Source organism: Chionomys nivalis, chromosome 6, assembly GCF_950005125.1.
Source record: "Chionomys nivalis chromosome 6, mChiNiv1.1, whole genome shotgun sequence".
Taxonomy (NCBI): Eukaryota; Metazoa; Chordata; class Mammalia; order Rodentia; family Cricetidae; genus Chionomys; species Chionomys nivalis.
This window is the reverse complement of record NC_080091.1, coordinates 22,001,099-22,024,301: the sequence shown is the minus strand read 5'-3', so window position 1 is coordinate 22,024,301 and position 23,203 is coordinate 22,001,099.

Sequence of the window (23,203 nt, the reverse complement as noted above, 5' to 3'; positions counted from 1 at the left end):
GAACCCCGGGCCTTTCTCACTAGGACCTCACGGCCCTGCCCACCAGCTAGGGTTTGAGGAGAGCTAGGGCGTCCGGAAGCAAGCCACGGGATGTGTGTGGCCTACCAGCAGGAAGTGAGACTTGGGTGTCGAAGGGAAGCGCCAAATGAAGGCTCCCCTCACCATAAAGAACCATATTCGCCTTGTCCGGGATCCTATTCCTGGGCACATTTGTGCCATGATGGGGCGTTTAGTTTTCTAGCCGAAGTGAAAATGACTTCTTATCCTTAAGAGCTGTTCTCCTGGTGATAGATAGATCTTGAAGTCCTCGAAAGAAAGATGTTAAAAGCCGCAGCAAGGCCGGGGACTCCCCTAGGTGTGTCCAGTCACATCTGGGGCTATTCTTGCCAGCCCCACACGGCTTTAAGACTGCCTGTCAGTGGGTGTATCTCACACTCGCCCTTCACACTTCACCCAGCCTGACCAACGATCGCCAGTTCCCTTTCAAGTGCCTAAAACCAAGTGCTTCCAGAACACTTTGATACATTGCGCAACGTTGTTCAGCCAAGGTAAATGAGAATTTCAAAACCATTCTCCAAACGAAAGGGTTTTCATTATTCAGGTCCTCAGGCTCACGTGGAAATGTTATTAACAGAAAAGGATAGTAACAATCTTGCCTATGTGGAATCCAAACACCTTAGTCTCCCCAAATATCTCAGTCGAGAAAAGAATTTTCTCCAGATAAAAAATTTCTAAGTAACCAATGTCTTTGGTTTAATAAACCAAATATCTTTGGAGAGTGGAGATTTTTCTTAAACTTTTCATCCTCTCTGAACAGTAGGGAAATTGTTCCAGCACTAAATGAGCTGTTTTTTTCAGTCGCACTAAAATAGCAACGAGGACCTGGGGCTCCTAGTGTAAGTTAGCTTGCAAAAATAAATAAATAAAGAAATGCAACAAAGAATCTTTAATTTTTACCAGATTTATTATTTTTTCAAAAATGGCAAGTTATTTTTTACTTCAACAGAAGATTAAAGAGAAAAAATGGACTTTAAATCCAGCAAAACATTTGGTAATTCCTAAGAATGGCAACTTATGAGTGACTAAATATTGAGATTGTAGACAAAAAGGCTGTGTATTTACTACTTCTAAAAGGTCCCCAGAAAGTAAACCGCTACTCATCCTGAGTGGTTACATTTATAGCTAGTCAGGGGTTGGTTCCTCGGCAAGTCAAGTCTTGCTCGAGAAACCACATTTCAAACACATTTTCATATAGTGCCTTTCAAATGGGATTTCTTTAGAAAGGGGCTTGAATTTAAATTGCAGAGATCTTCAGAGACTTTGTAGAGTCTCCCACTCTCTCAAAATGAGAAAAATAGCTCATTTGACACATCATGGAATGAGGAAACTAAGCAAACCCGAGGCTCTTCTGGATCACACAATTGCTGTGTCCCTCTATGTTCAGACACCCCACACCACGACCTCTGTTTGATCTGATTTTTTCTGCCTGCACCATGTATCTGTTTGGTGCCTGTGGAGGTCAGAAGAGGGCATGGGATTCCCTGGAACTGGAATTATACAAGGTTATGAGTCACTGTGTGGGTGCTAGAAATCCAACCAGGCACTCTGCGGGAACAAGTGCACTCAACTACTAAGTCATCGCTCTAGACCCTGACCCCTCCTTTCCATAGTAGATTACTGTACTGTTTCGTAAGGGTGCATAATCCTGATATCTACATTGTCAGAAACCTGTTCCATGGTAGTTTTACAGAGTAAGCCTTTTAAGAAACTTGGAAGGAGGGTGGATTTAAAAGATGAAAGATGGCTGGAGAGATGGCTCAGAGATTAAGAGCACTGGCTGCTCTTCCAGAGGTCCTGAGTTCAATTCCCAGCAACCACATGGTGGCTCACAGCCATCTGTAATGAGGTCTGGTGCCGTCTTCTGGCCTGCAAGCATACATGGAAGGAGTGTTGTATACGTAGTAAATAAATAAATCTTTTTAAAAAGAGAGATGAAGATGGGAGACTGGGAAGTAATGCGTAGGCACAGACAAAGGGGCAAGTGAGACAGCAAAATAGTATCCCATCAGCCAGTTTTTCTTTGGTGAGCTATGCTCTCATCCAGAGATCTTATAAATTCTGCCTCTAAGTGTTTCAGTCCATCTTCCTACTTCCTCATAGAAAAACAAGCAAAGCTCATTTTTTGTTTAGCTGATCTCATGTCTTGTGAGCAAACCCGGGCCTCACACGTGCTACAGAAGAGCCCTGCCACTAGCGTACGTCATAGCTCCCAGACAGACACCGTCTCAGAAAGAACAGCAGCAAATAGTGATAATGCCTGCTCCCTTATTTTTAAGCAGAGTTTTCGGGAGCTCTTTGGATTTAGTTTCTGTCAGTGTCTGCTACGTGGCAAGTATTCTGTGCCCGTATATTGAACGATCGATTTGGTGCCATAACATGCTTTAATCCACAGTATTGTTTCCTGGCCGTTAATACTCAGAAGTAATGAGTCTTAAGCTGCAGTGGTTTTCACCTAGAATATGAATGTGGGACAAAGTATAAGAATAAGAGCAGCAAATATGACGTCATGGTGACTTAATAAGTTGTATTCACTACTCACCATGAGGTTATCTGGTAAGGGATGATTTACGTGGTGGTTTTGTTTTTGGGGGTTTTTTTTTGTTTGTTTTTTTGTTTGTTTGTTTGCTTTTGTAATGATGATTAAACACATTGCCTGGCCCATGCCAGGCAAGTGCTCCACCATGGAGCTGTATCCTCACTCCACAGGGTAATTTACAAATGGCTGAAGTATTAACTAAGTGTAAGATAGGCAGTGTGTATGGCCATTTTTTATTTATTTTTGTCATTCTTTCCTTATACTCTGTACAGAAAAGAAAGAAAGAAAGAAAGAAAGAAAGAAAGAAAGAAAGAAAGAAAGAAAGAAAGAGAAAAAAGAAAAGATACAGAACAGTTTGAAGAAACATGTCATAAAGAAAACTTCTGTGTCATTCCTGGAGAGGTGAGCCAAGAGTCTAGGCAACAGTTAACCCCTGGACTACTGCCCACACTCAGTATTGGCTCACTTCTAGCCATCTCAATCTTAGGCCACCCACAGGAAAGAATAAAGGGGATTACTGTTAGCAGTTGCTAGTTACTAACTAGATTTAACAATAAAATATATTTTGAATCAAAATATAATTAAACAGGGTTAACTGGAAGAATACACCAAATTATATTTATGAGATGAACTACTAATGGACAAGTGGTCTAAAACTGAATGCAGTTTCCAAATACTTGAGGAAGAGAAAGACCTCATTCTTTCTGGTTGCCAAACACTGTTTTTAATGAATCGGGAAGTTTGCTGAAACAAGTTGAGAATTTAAATTGTGACATAGGCTTTCATTTTTTCACAGTTGCTTTTTAAATTGTATTCAATACCTAGCTTTTATAGCATAACCAACATTTATTTCAAATAACTGAGGTGTTAAAAACTTCTCTCATTACGGATAGTTATCAAAAGAGCTGATACGTCAGTCTTACCATTGGTTTTAAGTTATTAGGCTCATAAGAATTTAACCACAGCTGTGTTGCTTGTTGACATTTATCGACAGTTTTCTTCTAGCTCTCCTTGGAGAGTTGAAGAGGGGCAGGCTCTTGCTGTGACAACATCTGATACTTCTCCCATTCTCCATGTTCCCCAGAGGGACATGTTGCTAAAAATTGTGATGCCCATGAAATTGTATCTCTGTCATGTGTATCTCTAGTCCCTTCTGATTTTAGAGGCAGAGGACTCGTTCCCTTTAGTGCACAGGCCAGGGATAAACATAAAGAAATTCCATATGTATTTTCAGGGTTTTTAATTAAACAGAATTTGTTATGTGAGCATAGTTTAAATTTTGTTTATTTGTTTGTTTTCGAGACAAGGTTTCTTCTCTGTAGCTTTGAAGCCTGTCCTGGAACTAGCTCTTGTACATCAGGCTGGCCCTGAATTTACAGAGATCTGCCTGCCTGTGCCCCCAGAGTGCTGGGATTAAAGGTGTGCGCCATCACTGCCTGGCTCAGTTTAGAAATATTTTTTTAAAGCTCACTAAGAAATAGCACATCTCTTACTCTTAAAAAAAATAAACAGTACTCTGGTTTACCAAACTGATGTGAATATATTATTTGTACTGACTTTGAAATCCACAAAAAGAAATGCTGTGCAGGTTAATTCTGTTTTTTTCTTTCAACCACATTAAAGATTCGCTGTTGTGCACCCCATCAAACAACTTGTGTGACTTTATGATTTTCCAAACATTTCCACCTCTTGTCTAACTCATTAAGTGTTCCATGAGTACACCAAGGGGAAGTATAAAAAAATAAAGAGCATTTGTTTCCTGGCTGAGAGAGTTTAAGAATTTTATACCCATCTCACTAACTAGATATTTAAAAGATCATCTTTGGATGAGGCTTAAATAATTGGGCAATTATGTCATTAAATGAGTTATATTATCAGGAAATAAAAAGTAACTTTTCACTCTCTAGAATGAAAAGGAAGTGAGTTGTCAAATCTAGAGAAAGACCACAGGAAAAAACATTACGTTCTGCTGCTGTTTTACATTGAATTTTATTTCAATATAAGTATAAACATCTTTTAAAAAATAAATCCAGCCGGGCGGTGGTGGCGCACGCCTTTAATCCCAGCACTCGGGAGGCAGAGGCAGGCGGATCTCTGTGAGTTCGAGGCCAGCCTGGTCTACAAGAGCTAGTTCCAGGACAGGAACCAAAAAGCTACGGAGAAACCCTGTCTCGAAAAAATCCAAATAAATAAATAAATAAATCCAAACATAGTAGTACCCAGAATGCCCACAAAAGAGCAGTACCCTGATGCCTGTCTTTCTTTCTCCAGCCTGGAACCATTGAAGAAACCATTTTTTCCTTCTGCTCATATTCTCTGTCTCTCTAACTGCTTATATTATGTTATTACTTCCATAAATTGTGTTTCTGAATTCTTGATTTTAGACATTATGTTTAGAGTTTCTAACATTGAGAGGAACTTAGCTCATACCCCAACTCGTCTTTTTTCCATTTTTAAAAGATAAACTCTCTAAATTTAGAGTTATGCTCCCCAACATTTACCTCATTATAACAGACAAAATGGTGCTTATATTTTACTCTGGGATAACCCAGAGGAAATTTGAACATGTATTTTAAACTAGGTAAAGAATTGTTTGCTGCCAGGGGGTGGTGGCGGCGCACGCCTTTAATCCCAGCACTTGGGAGGCAGAGGCAGGCGGATCTCTGTGAGTTCGAGACCAGCCTGGTCTACAAGAGCTAGTTCCAGGACAGGCTCCAAAACCACAGAGAAACCCTGTCTCGAAAAAGAAAAAAAAAAAAAAAGAATAGTTTGCCTTTTAAATATATAAAATTATTAAAATAACAATGAACGAAAATGAATAGAGGAAATGTTAAATATTTAATCGATATAATAACAGATAAGTCTTTTAAAATATTTAAGTGATAAATTTGAACTTGTCTACCTAAATTTAATCTTTCTGAACCATATTTTTAAACACTTATTTATTTTTTACTCTGCGTGTGTGTGTGTATTTGGAGGTCAGAAGACAAAGAAGTTTATTCTCTCCTTCAGCTATGTGGGTTTCAAGGATATAGGTGTTGGTATCAGCTGCCTTTACCTACTGATCCATTTTTCCAGGCGCTGAATCATATTTTATGTTTCAGAAACTACGTTTAGTTTACACACAAGATTTTCAAATGACAATCCCTTCAGATTCTTGATAGTCATTGTGATCCCTGAAGATACCCAGTTTGTTTTTTTTCTAATCTCTGGACTTTTTGGACATTACCATTTGTGGTAATGGAAATTTTGCAAATGTGATTTAAGGTTGTCAGATAAAGAAGGTACGTTGGATTGTCTGGATGGACCTTAAATAGTCACGAGTTCCTCATAAAATATAGTCAGAGGAATACGGAAGACCAAAGAAGAATGCACTGTCATACAGGTCCACAAGCCCAAGAAAGAGGATAGCCTCCCGTATTCATTGCTTTTCTCAGTATTGTGACCAAATACCTAACAAGAAGAAACTTAAGGGAGGAAAATTTCTTTTGCCTAATAATCTGAAGGTACAGTCCATCACAGAAAGGAGTGCATGATGATGGATAAGTAAGGCTGCTTGTTTGCATCTTTAGCAGATTAGGAAGCAAGGATGGGACAGGAGTAAGGCCAGTCTATACATATCAGCCCACTACCCATTGGCTCAATTCCTCTGACTAGGTTCCACTCACCAATGATTCCACATCCTGCCACAGCAGCACCAACTATAGCCGGTCTCTCTTTGGATTACCAGCTCCCAAATAATGACACAGAGACTTTTGATTAATTATGAAAGCTTGGCCTTAGCTTAGTCTTGTTCCCAACTTGTGCTTAAAACTTAAATTAACCTGTTTATATTAATCTACGTTCTGCCACATGGCTCATCATCTCTCCTCAATACCATATGTCCTTCCGACTTCCTCCAGTCTGGCTGGTGAATCTCCCACCTCTCAGATTATTTCCCTGAGTTCCCCTCTCTCCCTGGAAGTCCTGCCTATCCCCTGCCTGACTAGTTATTGGCTGCTCAACTCTTTATTAAAGCAAGGTATTTTAGGGAAGTGAGGAAGGACAGAGACACATCTTCCAAAAAGATTATCCTAACAACCAACAGTTGGGGACCAAGTGTTCCAACACGAGCCAGTGGGGATATTTCATATCTAAATCATAATATTCTAATATGCTCGTGGCCATGTCATATTGCAAAATGCATTCAGTCTGACATCAAAGATCCCTTTGAAAGTAGTCGTGCAGTGCCAACCTTTCTAAAAAGTCTAAATTAGTCTTCTGAGACTCAAGGCAAACTCTGAGCTATTTTTTAAAAAGAGCTACATACATACTTCCAACATACAGTGATGCAAAGTAATTCCCATTCCGAAAAGGAGAAATTAGGGCAATGGCAAGAAGTAGTTATTGGGGGAAGAAGAAAGAATGAACTCGGTAAATATCCAGCCCAGTAGCTCTACTCTGTGCATCTTCAGCTTTTGACAGACTTGACTGTGATCCTTTGGCGCAGTTAACCATTCCTGCAGCTCTGCTGCCTGCCCCACGTGTGGCCTCTCTATTGGGCCGGCCCTATTCAGTGCCTGCAGATGTCCTCAGACTTCTGGCTTTCTAATATTCTGGAATCTCTAATGAAACTTAGCTAAACCTTCGTAGCTTCATGCACAGTCCGCCTGGAAGCAGGGCAGAGGATCTGATCCCGTTACACACGGCCTTGCCTCAGCAGCTTTCTGGAACCTTGAAGTAATTTGCTGTGACCCTCTGTCTTAGAGCCTCCGGAAGTAGGCAGCATTTCTGAATCACACCTAGAGAAACCCATTCTAGACTGGTGAGAGAGTTGATGTATGTTGTATTTTAAGTGGCCACTTGTGAAAATGTGCGTGTTTGAAACAGGTACAGGTACCATTTATGAGAAAGTTTAGAAAATAGGCCATAAATAGTTTGTAAAAGTAATTTCTTTTGAAGCCATTTGTGTATAGAGACTGAGAATACATTCTGAGTCTAACCGCCTTTCGTTGTTGTTAACAAATGTGTTGTTGAAGGATGTGATGTAGCTTAGTGAGCAGTGGCTTCCCTTGTATGCGTGAAGCCCTAAATTCAATTTCCACCACCTTAAAAAATAAATATAAAAGCAACAGTGGAAAGCTACGGAGAAACCCTGTCTCGAAAAATCCAAAAGAAAAAAAAACCAACAGTGGAATCGTGATAAGGCAAATTGATTTTTAATCTAATTGAGCTGTTTTATAGAGAACTTTTTTTAGTTTGTAAACTGTGCGTGTGCTTTGTATTAGTCAGACCAAACCTATGTTGGATACTATTGAAAGGGCTTATCAGCTGCTAATATTCCTAAGTATCACTGTTCTGAAAGTTAGGAATTCTGAGCCATCAGAACGGTACCATAGAGGGCTGTCCCAAGCTGGCACTGGTGTGCAGAGCTCAGTCAGAGAGCTATTCTGTCACCTGGACATCTGAATCAGAAACCAGCTCCTGAACATAACGCTGTTCCCGTTGAGGAAAAGGCCTGCAGAGCTCTCGGATATTTCCATTCCACTTGTACAACCGTGCAGAAACCTCCGATAAAGATTGCTAAGCCACTGACAGCAACTACTGCAGGTGTCCCTAACCCGTCTTCCCCAAGGGCTAAAAAATCACTCATAAAACATTTGAAAAGACAATGAGAGAATCCCCATCTTACCCTTCCCACCACTGCTGGGCAGCTAGGCAGAGGGAGAGATTAATGAGAATGAATTAGCAGCAAGAGCCATGGTCAGGCCATTCTCAATTACCTATGCTTAGCCAGTGATCTATAGAAAAATAAGTCAACAAGCTGTTGAAGCTCTAGCTTTGCACAGATGTGCATAGTAACACACTTAAAACAGGTTATCCAAACAATAGAAACGCCAAAGATTCAGTCTTTCACCTGTTTGACTCATAAACCTTTCTAACACAGACTGGCATGATCAAAGTTATTAAGTGCAGCAACTGCATAACGAAAGGAAAAGAACTGAGACAAAAACTTACATTTCCAAATGTGTTTATAGTGGTATATTATTTGTGTTTTTAATAAATAAAGCTTGCCTGAAATTTAGTATAAAACAACCACACTAGTCAGCCATACAGGCCAGACATTAGCTGCACACACCTTTAATCCCAGCAGCCACACTAGATAGGCAGTGGTGGTGCAAGCCTTTAATCCCAGCACTAGAGAGGAATATAAAATGTGAGGAGACAGGAGCTTGCTCTCAGCCTCAATCTGAGAATTTGTGGAGGCTGGATTACCCATTTTCCATCTGACGTAGAGGTAAGAGCCAGTGGCTGGCTGCTTTGCCACTTTTCTGATCTTCAGGTTAAACCCCAACAATATCAGTCTCTGGTTTTTATTATTTGTGCTACATTTGGTGCCCAACATTTGAGGTACAAATTCATGGAAAAAGCTATTTGACTGTGGTTTTACAGCCACCTGCACAGACCAGAGCTACATGCAGCCAGACTGTTAAACTTGTGGTCAGCTTGTTATACAATTATCCCTAATGACTGGATAGAGTTGGTTAAAGCTGTTTTGGAGCCTTGCTCACAATTATAGTGAAGCAACTGGTTCAGAGAAGAGGCTAAGACAACAGAATAAAGCTAGAGGTAGGGAAATCTCCCAAGATCAAATTCTTGGAGAAGGAGATTATGCTACTATAGAAAAGCAATCCCTGTATCATGGTCACATCCTGGCTTTGTGCAAGCAGCAGCTTTGAATGCTTGGGACAGAATTGAAGACATAGTAAAGAAGATTGAATTATTTCCTAAAGTTATACAGGGCCCCAAATAAGCCTTCATGGATTTCTTACAAAGATTGACATCAGCTGTAGACAGAATGATATCAAATTCAGAAGGTAGACAAATAATAATTGAATCTCTGGCTTTTGAAAATGACAACCATGCAAAAGGATAACTAGGTTGTTAAAGGCATGGTCAGCACCTTTAGAGGAATGGATTTAAGACACAATTGGTGTGAGAAGTCCTTCCATGTATGTTTTGCTTTTATTGGTTAATGAATAAAGCTGTTTTGGCCAGTGGCTTAGCAGAATAGGGCAAGGCCAGAGATCCAAGCAGATAGAGAAGGAGAGAGTAGGCAGAGTGAGCCAGAAGCCATGTAGCCCTGCCAGAGACAGATGCCAGACACCAGACGGAACTTTACCTGGTAAGCTGTAGCCATGTGGCAATACACAGATTAATAGAAATTGGTTAATTTAAGAACTAGCTATAAATGTGCTTAAGCTATTGGCCAAATAGTACTGCAATTAGTACAAATTTCTGCATGATTATTTTGGGAGTCTGGGCGGCCGGAAAATGAGCAAGAAGTCTCTCCCTACATACAATTAATATTGAATCTTATGACTGTGATGATGAATGCTTAGGAGAGGTGATTTACAGAGGTTTGAGGGGAAATTGAAATGTCAAATGTGGCAACAAGATCTCCTTAAAAGGGATTGTAGACAAGGTGTTCCTAGAAACAATGTTTTTTTCTAAATATAATCGGTTTAGAATGCCCCTCCCTTCTGGATTATGCAGGTGTGTCAAAGGCACCAATGGACTGATGAATGTAGATCAGAGAGGAATATTTAAGGTAATGCTTTGCCATCAGGAAACTCCATGAGGCCTCTCGCAGGCCCCTATGCCAAATCTGGTTCAGTCATTTCCTGCCATCATAGAGGAAACCCCTTCCCAGAGCAATTAAAGAACTTAATGCCTGTTATCAGAAACCATACTGCTCTGGATAATAGAATAGGTATAGAAAGAGAAAAAAATCAGGAGAAACCATAAAGCGAGTATTTTGGCAAACTTCTATAAATAAACAAAGACCAAAGTTAAAAATACAAATAAATGACATCATTAAAGGTCTGGTAGACACAGGTGTGGATGTAACAATAATTTCATTAGAAAGTTGGCATCCAAATTGGCTTCTTCAGGACGTAAATATTCAGTTTTTAGGAATCAGAACTTTACCTCGGGTAAAACAGAACACGAGATATGTTGAATGTATAGGGCTAGAAGGACAAAGAACAATATTAAAACCATATGTGGCTAACATAGCAATAAATTTGTGGGGACATGATTTGTTACAGTAATGGAATACTCAGATTAATATTCCACAAATCTTAGAAACAAACCATAAATTAACATACGTTTCTGGGGAAAATGCTACAAGATATTATAAAGAACAAACACTGACCATTTAGGTTGTACAAGAACAGGACACAACAGCTGCTGATATTTCAAAGGCACCAACAGCCCAACCCTTAAAATGGTTGATAGACAGACCTGTATGGGTTACGCAACAGCCTTTAAAAACAGAGAAACTGCAGGCTTTATAACAATTGCTATAGGAGCAATTAGGTGTTCAGAATATTGAAGAGTCAACCAGCCCAAATACAAATTCTGTATTTGATGTTTAAAAAGTCTGGAAAATGGAGAATGGTAACAGATCTAAAATTGTTAATTAGGTAATTTACCCAATGGGCTCTCTGCAGCCTGGCATTTCTTCATCTTCTCTATTGCCTAAAGGATGGCCTTTTATAGTTACTGATTTAAAAGATTGTTTCTTCACTATATCATTACAAGAAAAAGTCAGAGAAAAATTTGCCTTCTCAGTGCCTACTTATTAAAATTCTCAGCGTGCTAAGAGATATCAATGGAAGTTTCACCTACAAGAATGTTAAATAGGCCCACCCTGTGCCAATATTTTGTAAGTCAGTCATTGGAAATGATATGTAAGCAATTTCCTGAATCTATAGTTTACCATTAAATGGACAACATTTTGCTATAAAGAATGTTTGAAGAAGTAAAAAATAATTACCTTTTGGGGATTATGAATTGTTCCTGAAAAATTATGAAGAGATTTTATTAATTATTTAGGTTATAAAATATGTTTTAAAAAATTAGACCCCAAAAGGTGTCAATAGGGGAGATGGATTGCAGACTCTCAATGGCTTCCAAAGATTGCTAGGAGACGTTTTCCATCGACTGTGCAGAGAAAACATGATGAACTGATCAATTTAAACAAAACCTTAGGTGGTGACAAGGACTTTGATTGAAGAGAAATTACAGGAGGCACATGTGGATCATGTGGATCCAAATCTTAACTGTATTTTGGTCATATTATCCTCCAAACATTCCACTACAGGAATTTCAATGCAGAGGGAAGATTATATCTTAGAATGGATATTTTTACCACATAAATTGAGTAAAAAATTAAAAACTTATGTGGAAAAGATCTCTGAGTTAATTCTAAAAGAAAAATTAAGATTTTGTCAGTTAGCAGGAATAGACCCAGTAGAAATTATAGTACCTTTTAATAATGATGAAGTTGAAAAATCATGGGCAGAAAGTGAACCCTAGCAAAGAGCATGTACTAATTGTTTGGGAGAGATTAACAACAACTATCCCAAAAGCAAGAGAATTCAACTTATATAAAGAACTAACTGGATTCTTCCTCACATTGTATGGGACACACCAATAACTGGAACCCGTATATTCTATACTGATGCAAATTAATCAGGAAAGGCAGGTTACAAATCAGAAACTTTAAGTAGAGTGGATCAAAGCCCTTATGACTCTGTCCAAAACTCAGAATTATATGCTATTCTCATGATACTAAGGGATTTAAAAAAAAATCTCCATATAGTTACTGATTCACAATAAGCAGAAAGAGTTGTTTTACATATTGAATTGCTAAATTTATACCAGATGATACAGAATTGACTTTATTATTTATTCAGGTACAAGATACAATCAGGAATAGGAAATATCCCGTATACATAATTCACATCCGATCCCTTATGGGTCTGCCTGGTCTTCTAGCATAACACAATGCAGAATTGGTCAATTATTGATTGGCGATGTGCTGAAGGACTCAGAATTTCATTTAAAAAAAAACCATGTCAATAGCAAAGGTTTAAAAAAGACTTTTCCATCACATGTCAACAAGCCTGTAAGGACCAAAATATGCAGGCCCATGTTCCACATTGCCTGGCAGTCGGAGAATCTGAGTGAATTATAGGCACAATTTGCACCTTCCACACAGGAGGAGATCACCTGGCTCTTTGAAGTAAAGCAAATCTGGTGCCATCCCAACAGATGCCAGGATATACTAACGTAGTTCTGCTCCTCCATTGCAATCATAAGGTCACCTGGGGAAGAGGTGTTTTCAGTCTACGTGACAAAACAGACATAAGCAAGATGTGACTTAAGTCATTCCCTGATACGTGGGAAACAGAATGCTAATAACGTTTTATTAACGTCCCTCTCAGTTTACGTTGATATAAAAGTTGTTTGAAAAATAAACGTGAGTAATTTCAGGATTTGAATGATCACTGAAAGTTTTTCCGATACTGTAGTGTGAATTGTGTTTTTAATATTCCCACACCATTATACTGGTAAGAAATATTTTATGTTGGATCTGGACCCCGACACAAGCCAAGGAAATTATCAGGAAATATACTACTTGTTCTTTTTGTTTTGTTTTGTTTTGTTTTGTTTGTTTTTTCGAGACAGGGTTTCTTTGTAGCTTTGGTGCCCGTCCCGGAACTAGCTCTTGTAGACCAGGCTGGCCTCAAACTCACAGAGATTCGCCTGCCTCTGCCTCCCGAGTGCTGGGATTAAAGGCGTGCGCCACCACCTCCCAGCCTACTTGTTCTTTATACAACCAAATACCACTTCCTGCAGGAAGTAACCCAAAGGGTACTCAAAGGAATGAAATCTGGCACGTGGATATATTCCATTTTGTAAAATTTGGAAAACTAAAATATGTACACCACACCATTGATACCTATTCATGTTTTCAATGGAAAACTGCTTTGAGTTCGGAAACGGTAATTACACATTTGCTAGAAGTTATGGCCATCATGCATATACCTGTACAAATAAAGACAATGCTCCAGCTTACGTCTCTAAGAAAGTGAAACAGTTTTTTGCTTATAATATAAGCCATATTGCCGGGCGGTGGTGGCGCACGCCTTTAATCCCAGCACTTGGGAGGCAGAGGCAGGCGGATCTCTGTGAGTTCGAGACCAGCCTGGTCTACAAGAGCTAGTCCCAGGCCAGGCTCCAAAACCACAGAGAAACCCTGTCTCGAAAAACCAAAAAAAAAAAATTATATATATATATACATATATATATGTATATATATATGCCATATTATAGGTATACCACACAATCCTACAGGCCAGGCAGTTATAGAAAGATCAAATTGAACTTTAAAGGATAGGTTAAATAAGCAGAAAGGGATGATAAATACCCCCAGGCATAGATTACATACTGCTTTATTCAGTTTGAATTTTTAAAATGCTAATGAGAAAGGAACAGCATCTGTGGAGAGCCATTGAATATAGAAAAAACTACAGAATTAAATCATCTGATGTACTTTAAGATGCACTGACCTCAGAATGGAAACCAGGACATGTGTTATGTTAGGGAAGGGATTTTGCTTTTGTTTCCACGGGGAAAGAAAAGCCGTAGATACCATCAAAATGAATCAAGATTCTATATAAACAAGAGGTGATAGTTCATTCACCACCATGGCTGTTTAATCTAAACTAACCTATAAAACTACAAATGCTTTTTATTTGATCAGATACAACTTGCCAATGAAAGTCTCCCCAAAATTAGTGCTGGGGAAGGGTTTTGTTTCTGTCTTTCCAGAAGGATAAAGGTATCCAGCTAAGGAATTTGAAGACCACTGGACAAATAAGACATCTTAAAAAGAAAAGGCAGATCATCCAGAAAAAAAGAAATGTCTCAAGAAAAAGAGCAAATTGACCTATTGGTATGTCACATTTCCAACAGTATAAAATTTCATAAATCTTCCCAAATGTTTGTTTCTGGTGTTCTCTACAGACATATAACGCAAATAGTCTTTTTGTAGTCCCAATCTAATTTAAAATCAAAGTTGGCTTTGGAGTTGGAGTGTGGCTCTCTCTTCTAAACCCAAGCATCCTTACAAAAGTGAAATACAAAAAAAAAATTGTCTATTATAATACTGCTAAGCTGAAAAACACCACCTAAAGATCGGCTTTGGACTATAGTCTGCTCAGAACAATTTCAAAGTGGCTAGCTGAGATGATCCAGCCTAACAGACTACTCTAGCCAGGACTTGAGACAAGCTCTGCACCTTCCCGTTACACAGAGACTGGACAACAAATGGTTCAGCTACTTCTCCCAGGACTTGACAATTAAACCAATTTTTTCTTTTCTGGATCCCCTAAAGATAGCATTATCCCCAAACAGCAGGAAGTAAATTTAAGAACATGACACTCACATTCCTAAGAGGTGGGGTGGGTGGTTTTTGGCCATTCAGTGGATTTATAGATATTTGTCATTGTTTTGGGGGATTGGTTACAAGTTGTTATTGGTAATGGTCAGAGAATAAGCTGAGCAAAGAAAATTAGTTAAGGTTCTTGTTTTGAAAAGAAAAAAGTGGGATATAGATATGACTGGTAAAAGGGTAGGAAGATTATTGAAACATCTGAAAAAAGGAGGATATATCATATTTATGTATATGATAAGATGAAAAGGTAGATTATTGAGTCTACTTTTAAAAAGCAACTACTAGTTTTAGATGTTTTACATTGGATTGGATTTTTGTATATTGATGCAAATTTGAGATTAATTTTGTTAGAACATATTCCTCATACATTTCTACTCTTATTCAAGGTATTGTGCCTACACAACTCATTTAACAATGCAATGTGAGTTTCTGGTCCTTGAAAATTATTATTACCAACTGTTTAGAATAGTAAGTAAATGTAGGTTAGTAGTTAATCACCTATTATGACTGAAATTGTAGTCATATTAGGTATGTTTTAAAGGTCAAACAAAGATATATTTTAGATAGACAGGTCATCTTCAAACACTTTAGAGATCCACAGATCCAAGATGTTTTAATAACACTGGTTCTTTTTTTATACAATGAGACATGTCTGCTCCTGGCAGCACTAATCTACTTCAGAGAAGATAAGGGCCTCGAAGAAACTCCACATGGAGTTTACTTTATTTGTGGCAAATGTAAGCCGCTGGGCAAGAAAATGTCCCTGCCTCGATTGCTGAAAGCATGCTGTCCTAATGGGACAAGCAGGACACAAAAGAGAGTGACTGCCAAACATTGTCAGAATATCGTGCTTATTAAAAAATTCTGTCAGATATTCTAAACTGTAGGCCAAAGATGGATGCCCCACCATTGCAGAGGAACTTTGGGTGACTGTCCAGGCAGCCAGCTGTTTCTGTCATTTCTCACATTTTTTTTTTTGTAAGTTGCTTGTACTTCCTGCTTACTCCGTTAATTTTATTTCCTTCTTGAGTCTCTGAAGGAGCTGAAGACTAGATATAGTTTTTCTTGTTTTCCAGACTCAGAAAGCAAGTTATGATAGAAAGTAAATTAGGTGCAAGACTTTGGACTCACCAAAATAGGATAGATAATGGAGTATTTTCTCTGAATTTGTCAAATGCAAATGGACCAGACACTGTTGATATATTTATTGCCTGTATATATTGTATATAGTTATTGTACTTATTGCATATAGTTTTTCTTATATTAGTTATAGTTTTTTATTTTAGACAAATAAGGGGAAATATAGTGGTATATAATTTGTGTTTTAACAAATAAAGCTTGCCTGAAGGTTAGTACAAGCACCACACTAGTCAGCCGTACAGGTCAGGCAGTGGTGGCACACACCTTTAATCCCAGAAGTCACACTAGTTATCCATAGAGGCCAAGTGGTGATGGTGTGTTGTAATAGGAGCGGCGGGGCTGCGTCCCCGGCACCCGGCCGCCCGCATGGCTTACACCCCAAAATAATTACACGGAAACTGTATTCTTTTGAACACTGCCAGGCCCATTAGTTCCAGCCTCTTATTGGTTAGCTCTTACATATTGATCTAACCCATTTTTAATATTCTGTGTAGTACCACGAGCTGGCTTACCAGGAAAGATCTTAACCTGCGTCTGTCTGGAGTGGGAGAATCATGGCGACTCCTGACTCGGCTTCTTTCTCCCAGCATCCTGTTCTGTCTACTCCGCCTACCTAATTTTCTGTCCTATTAAAGGGCTAAGGCAGTTTCTTTATTTAACCAATGAAATTAATAGATTAATATAAGACCCACCTCCATCAGTGGTGCACACCTCTAATCCCAGCACTAGAAAGGAATATAAGATGGGAGAAGACAAGTCTCACTCTCAGGCTCATTCTGAGGATCCTGGAGGCAGAATTGCCCAGTTTTGGTTTGAGGTAGAAGTAAGAGCCAGTGGAGGCTGCTGTGCTCTTCTGATCTTCAGGTCGAGCCCCAATATCTGTCTCTGGGTTTTTATTATTTGTGCTACAAGTCTATACATATTAAATATATCCTTTCTTACTCTACAATAATTTGGGGCCAAGGTGGCTATATGCCTAATTAAATTCATTGTTTAATAAAGATATGGTATAGTTTTTTTCCTGTAGTAGTAGATTTATATACGCATTATCATCTAAACTTTTTTGTTGCCTTTTGGTAATCATGTTAATGACCCCTGTTATTATTTTTATTTGAATGGCTTTTTTGTTAACGCAATGAACTCATGTGATAATCTCGTTTCTGGTTTCAGAAATTAGGAAGCAGGTAAAATTTTTGTTATGATTAGTAGACCATATCTATCCTTATATCCCCAAAGTAGATGATAATGCTCGGCATGCAGGAGGCACACAAAAGGAATTTGCGCAGTGAGCTATCGAGAAAGAGATTGTGTGTGTACATGCTCAAGGACTGTAGCCTAAAGGGGGCTACTGCTGCCGCTTCCTTGCCTGCCGCTGCCACTTGCCACAGTTGCACACGGAGGGAAATGAAACTGCCAGAAACCAGCACTCAAAGGGCTACTCCTTTCTGCCTGTGGTTTCTATCCAGGTAGTGCAAAGGAACCTGCTGACAGCTGATTGGTTTCTTTGCAATATGACTTTTGGATGTGAAAAACACAATATGATCTCTTTTTTGACTAATTATATGCAACAGAAATGATGATTAATGAATCCTAAACGTTAACCTTAAGAAGCTTTTGGCTTTTAGCTTTCAGCCATTGATGCTTACTGCTCTAGACTGCATGAAGAAAGACATTTCTGACCTGTGGAAAAAAGACAGGCCATGTGAAAAAAGATCGTTTTATTAGTTGCTATTCCTTAGACCTGCTGTTCTCAACCTTCCTAAGGCTGCAACCCTTTAATACAGCTCCTCATGTTGTGGTGACCCCCAACCATAAAATTATTTCATTCTTATTTCATAACTATAATTTTGCTACTCTTCTGAATTGTAATGTAAATATCTGATTTGTGGCCCCAGCGGTTGCATTCCACAGGTTGAGAACCGCTGCCTTAGACCAAACAGCATAAATTTCTAAACATATATTCCAATCTACTTCAGTCAGATTGCCCGAAAAGTCATGAGTGATCCAGCTAAGTCCAACAGGAGAATTACACAGCTAAGCTACGTTCATTACAGTGTATTGTTACTTTGTAAAGTATAGCTAATGTACTGTAATTGTGGCATTGAAGAAAAAAGCAAATCATAATCACTTACTTTGTGCTGAGCCCTAGAACTCTCTAATCTTTCCACACAGCGACTGTATTTTTCAACCCACGTATTTATCTCCTCTAAACGCTGTTCTTTAAACCCTTCTAAGGAAGAGGTTGCCTTTTATCACTTTTCTTGTCAAACTGGTGCCCTTGACTTCAAGATCTGCTTTTCACGGGTAGAGCTTTTGAGATTTCTCAATAGAATAAGATAGTTTTTTTATTTAAAATATTGTTTTACATATAATTTAAAATATGTTGCTTTTAAAAAGCTAAAATATCAAAAAGTCCTTGATCTAGGCAATATTCTCTCAGGTAGAACATTAGCAAAGTGACTTAGTCCCCACTACTTTTCAAGGAATTATTTGACTTATCAGAAATCCCTACTTCCTTACTATGCTAAATTGTCTTATTATTCTCTCTATCTCACCATCTCTTTCTGTATCTAAAGTAGCACCCAGTAGATCAGTAGTGGCCAGCAAGGCTGGCATTGGTCTTATCTTCTTGTCAATCTCCACACCTCTCCTAGATTGCAGAGTAGGGAACATATGATGCTGATGGTCACTTTTCACAATTCTAGCAGTTTCTTTTTCCACTACCTTTCCTTAGTGTTCCAATGATGGGGAAAGGAGTACTGGTTTCAATTGTTGGACCTCCGTGGTTTTTAAAATGAGAAATTCTTAGTCCCCTTTTGGTACTCAGTTTGTCATACCACCAATTCTGTAGTAATGGGGTAGGATTTAATCTGATTTGTTAGATGGATATCTAAGAAGTAGAGAACAGAAATATTCAAGAAGTAGAAATTAATGGTATAAGAAAAGTATTTTTTTTAAAAAAGAAAATAAGTTTTCAGATAAAATGTCTTGTGAAAATCTAAACTTGAAAAATAAAACAATTTTCTTTCATGTTCCTATAAAATTTCAGAGCCCAATTCCACCCACTCACCGAAAAGAAATTTTACCCACTCACCATACCAAGCCCTAGTAGACCTGTAACAGTGATTGATTATAATTGTGAACATGACACAGAAGTCATTTATCCAAATGAGAGTGACAGACTATACACAAATAAATAAAATAAGAATTAGCTTAGCAGTTAAAGGCTGGCTAGAAATCTGTGAGGGAAAGAGAGAGTGCCTTGGTTTAGAATAACAGAATACTACAATAACCACTCAGGCCTGGTATAAACTGGGTTGGTGAGTTGGCAGAGTGCTGAACTAGTAAAAAGGAAGTCCTAGGTTTCATCCCCAGCTCCTCATACAACCAGGAGAGAGTTCAAGGCCATCCTGAGCCCCATCTCAAACTAAAATGAAGGAATGAATGAATAAAAGCCTCTTCAAAGACTGAAAGTACAGCTCAGTGGTAGAGTTCAGAGTTCAACCCCAGTACCAGAGATGGTTTATCTAGAGGTGGTATCTACATCACTACCTGTTAGGGACTGAAATCCAGCCTGTGTGTGCTCTCAAAATGATAACTTTTTCTGTTATCCCATGTGAGAGTTAACATAAGCATCATGAATATCTCCAATACAACCTAGAGAGAAAATGTTATGTGTCCATGTTTCATAAAGAACTGAGGAGAAAGTACAACAGACAGAGCAGTAAATATAGAGGCTTTGAGATAGAAAGAGCAATGTCTATGAGAGACAATAGAGATGAAAAGAATGTGTAAGTAGAGAATGGCAAAAGGGAAGAGATGAGCTTGAAAATGTAGGAAAACACCAGAAACAGGGCTGGCTATTGGGTGGATATAGATGGAAGTTTCTGTCTTGCCTGGTCCCACAGCCATTCATTCCCAAATAAACACACAGAAGTTTATAGTAATTATAAACTGTTTGGCCTATTAGCTCAAGCTTATTATTAACTAGCTCTTACAATTTAAATCAATCCATAGTTCTTGTCTATGTTTAGCTATGTGGCTTGGTACTTTTTCTCAGTAAGGCATTCTCCTCTTGCTTCCTCTACTTCTGGCTTGCTACTGTGTCTTTGCCTTTCCTCTTCCCAGAATTCTCTTAGTCTGATCATCCCACCTATACTTCCTGCCTGGCTACTGGCCAGTCAGCGTTTTATTAAAATAATATGAGTGACAAATCTTTGCAGTGTACAAGAGCATTATTCCACAGGTGGATTTTATTCTAAATGAAGTAGAAAACAATAATCATTTAAACAAGAGACTAGAGAGATTTTGAAGGTGGAAATAACAGGAATCAGTGATGGATGAGAAGAGTAATGAGACATGAAAGAGGGGAGAGAAGAACTATTAGGAACCCTTGTATTGAAATGGTAAAGGCTCGGGGAGATCAGATTTAGAAAGATAACTATTTTGGTTAGTTTGAGTTTGAAATGCCTGGGAGACATTCAGAGGGACGTCAAGAGATATTTATTTTTTATTTATTTATTTATTTTATTTATTTATTTTTTTGTTTTTCGAGACAGGGTTTCTCTGTGGCTTTGGAGCCTGTCCTGGAACTAGCTCTTGTAGACCAGGCTGGTCTTGAACTCACAGAGATTCACCTGCCTCTGCCTCCCAAGTGCTGGGATTAAAGGCGTGCGCCACCACCGCCCGGCTAGGAGATATTTAAAGATGTGAGTTTGGAACTCAGAAAAAGAATCTAGCCTATTGACACAATTTAGGAATTTCTAACAGATGCTTTTAAAGTATGAGGATGAATAAGATCATTGAGGGAGAAGGCAGAGAGCAGAAAAGAGTCCAGCGTCTCTAAAGTAGTAGTCACAGAGAAGATGCACGCAAGGAGAAAGAGGAAGAGTTAAGAGCCAGAGGAACAGGGCATCTGCTGTGAAATTGCACCTTGTGGAAACTCCGGGGAAGCTGCACAGATGGACTCTTAACAACACGGCTGCCCATACAAGATCTGCACAAGGATGACACCAACAGACACACTATGTGAAAGGCGGAAATCTTATGGGGCACTAACCCCAGACAAAGAACCGCAGCCAACTGAGGAACGCCTAGAGGGAGAAAACTGCCTAAGGGAGAATCTCCCTAGGGGTTATTCAGTACCGGTGGTCTGCCACAAAATCATGCACATACAAGTAACTTTACATAGGTGATTCAGGTTTAACAAAAACAGATGAAGAGGCCAGAGAGAAAGAGCAATGTAAGTGGAGGTTAGGTGGGTTTTGGGAGGGGATGGTGGGAATAAAGGGAAGGGGAAAAGGATGTAATTATTTTTTAAAAAAATTAAAAAGTGAAAGAAATCCAGGATAGCAGTGTGAGATACAGAGTACGGAAAATGGGTTTCCAAAATGAGCAGTTCTGAGAGCTCAGTTAAGCCGAGAACCAGTCAGACAAGTAGAGGCTAGCAGTTACCATTGCAAGATCAGTGGCATGATAGGGAGACGAGACAGACTAAGTTAGTTATCTGCCAGGCTGACTTTCAGATGACTGATTAGATTGTTGTGGGGTAGAATTTTCACAAAGTTCAAGTTTTCTGAAGGAAAACTGTTTGGAACGTAGAATTCTATAAAGACACAAAATACTCAGCATGAGGACAAAACAGGAATTTTTTTTTCACTTGTTTTTTACTCCATTCCACCCCCATTCACCTTTTCAGGAAGAAATGACTTGTGCTTGTTTAAGCAAAAGAGAGCATAAAGAAATGTAAGACCTGGAATCTCAGTAGTGAGACCGCATAGGAATCGACCCTAAGAATGCAGAGTAAAGATATTTCAGAAGCAATATTGAGGCCTTCAAAGTTATCAATAGCAACAAAACAGGAAGTTACAGAATTTCCCAAGAATACCTTAAAAAATAGTTTTCCTTTATTAAAAAAAAAAATCTTGGTTAAAAATAAAAGGCTGGAGGGATGTAGATAAATGGTATTTGTCTTAGCAAGCAAAAACCTTGGGCTCACTCCCAGCACCATTAAAAGCAAACCTTCGATGCTTACTGTCGAGTGACAAGAGCTTCCTGTCATCAGAGGCAGCTGAGATCTTTAGTAAAGACAAAAATTGACAAGCCCTGGTCCAAAGATGAAACAAATCAAAAGTGAGAATACAAGCCATTAAGAGTGAGCAATGAACGTATAAGGGGATCTATTTGAGGCTGACATCTAGGAATTTCTCTTTCAATAAGCGTCACGTTTAATAAAATGGTTTACGCTTCTCTTTCCACAAATTGCTTCATTCCATTTGATCCTATGGCCATTGAGATTAACAAAGTTTTTATATTGAAAAGATCTTCAATTTTTAAAACAAACCTAAAGACAAAATGAACATATAATCATTCTAATAGCAAATATAAGTACTTAACACAATTAGATCACTTGGAAGGCAGAGACAAGGAGGATCTCTATGAGTTTAAGTCGGACCTGGTCCAATAGTGAGCTTGAGGCCAGTGAGGGTTGCACAGTAAAACCCTGTCTGAAAAATAAGTAGTAAACATGTATAATTAAAGTGTGGTATTGCCAGTTCGAGCCCAGCCTGGTCTACAAGAGCTAGTTCCAGAACAGGCTCCAAAGCTACAAAGAAAACCTGTCTCGAAAAACCAAAAAAAAAAAAAAAAAAAAAAAAGTGTGGTATTGCCAATGATAGCTGAAAGATGGAAGAAAGCGAGAGATTAAGAGTTTGCTAATTCTGCACATGGAGGAGTTAAGAGACTGTAACATCAGTGGACCAAGAGGCATAGGGTAGACTATATTCTTTCAAGCTTTCAAACAGAACTTAATGTAATATAATAAAAATTGTAAAGAAGAGACTAGAAGAAGAAAAATGAAGTATTGTTGTTGAGTGGAGATACTTGTTGGTTCCCAGCCGCCCGGCTAGCTTAGACCCGAAATAATCACACAGAACTCTATGAATTAAATCACTGCTTGGCCCATTAGCTCTAGCTTCTTATTGGCTAACTCTTATATTAATTTAATCCATTTTTATTAATCTGTATATCTCCACGTGGCTGTGGCTTACTGAGTAAAATTCCCAGCGTCTGTTGCCTGCAACATATAGACAGAAGGACCTCCCACACCATGTTGTAACTAAGCTAAAATGTCATTGTTCATTTACAAATGCGTGGACTTCTTTATTAAGTGAGGAGTG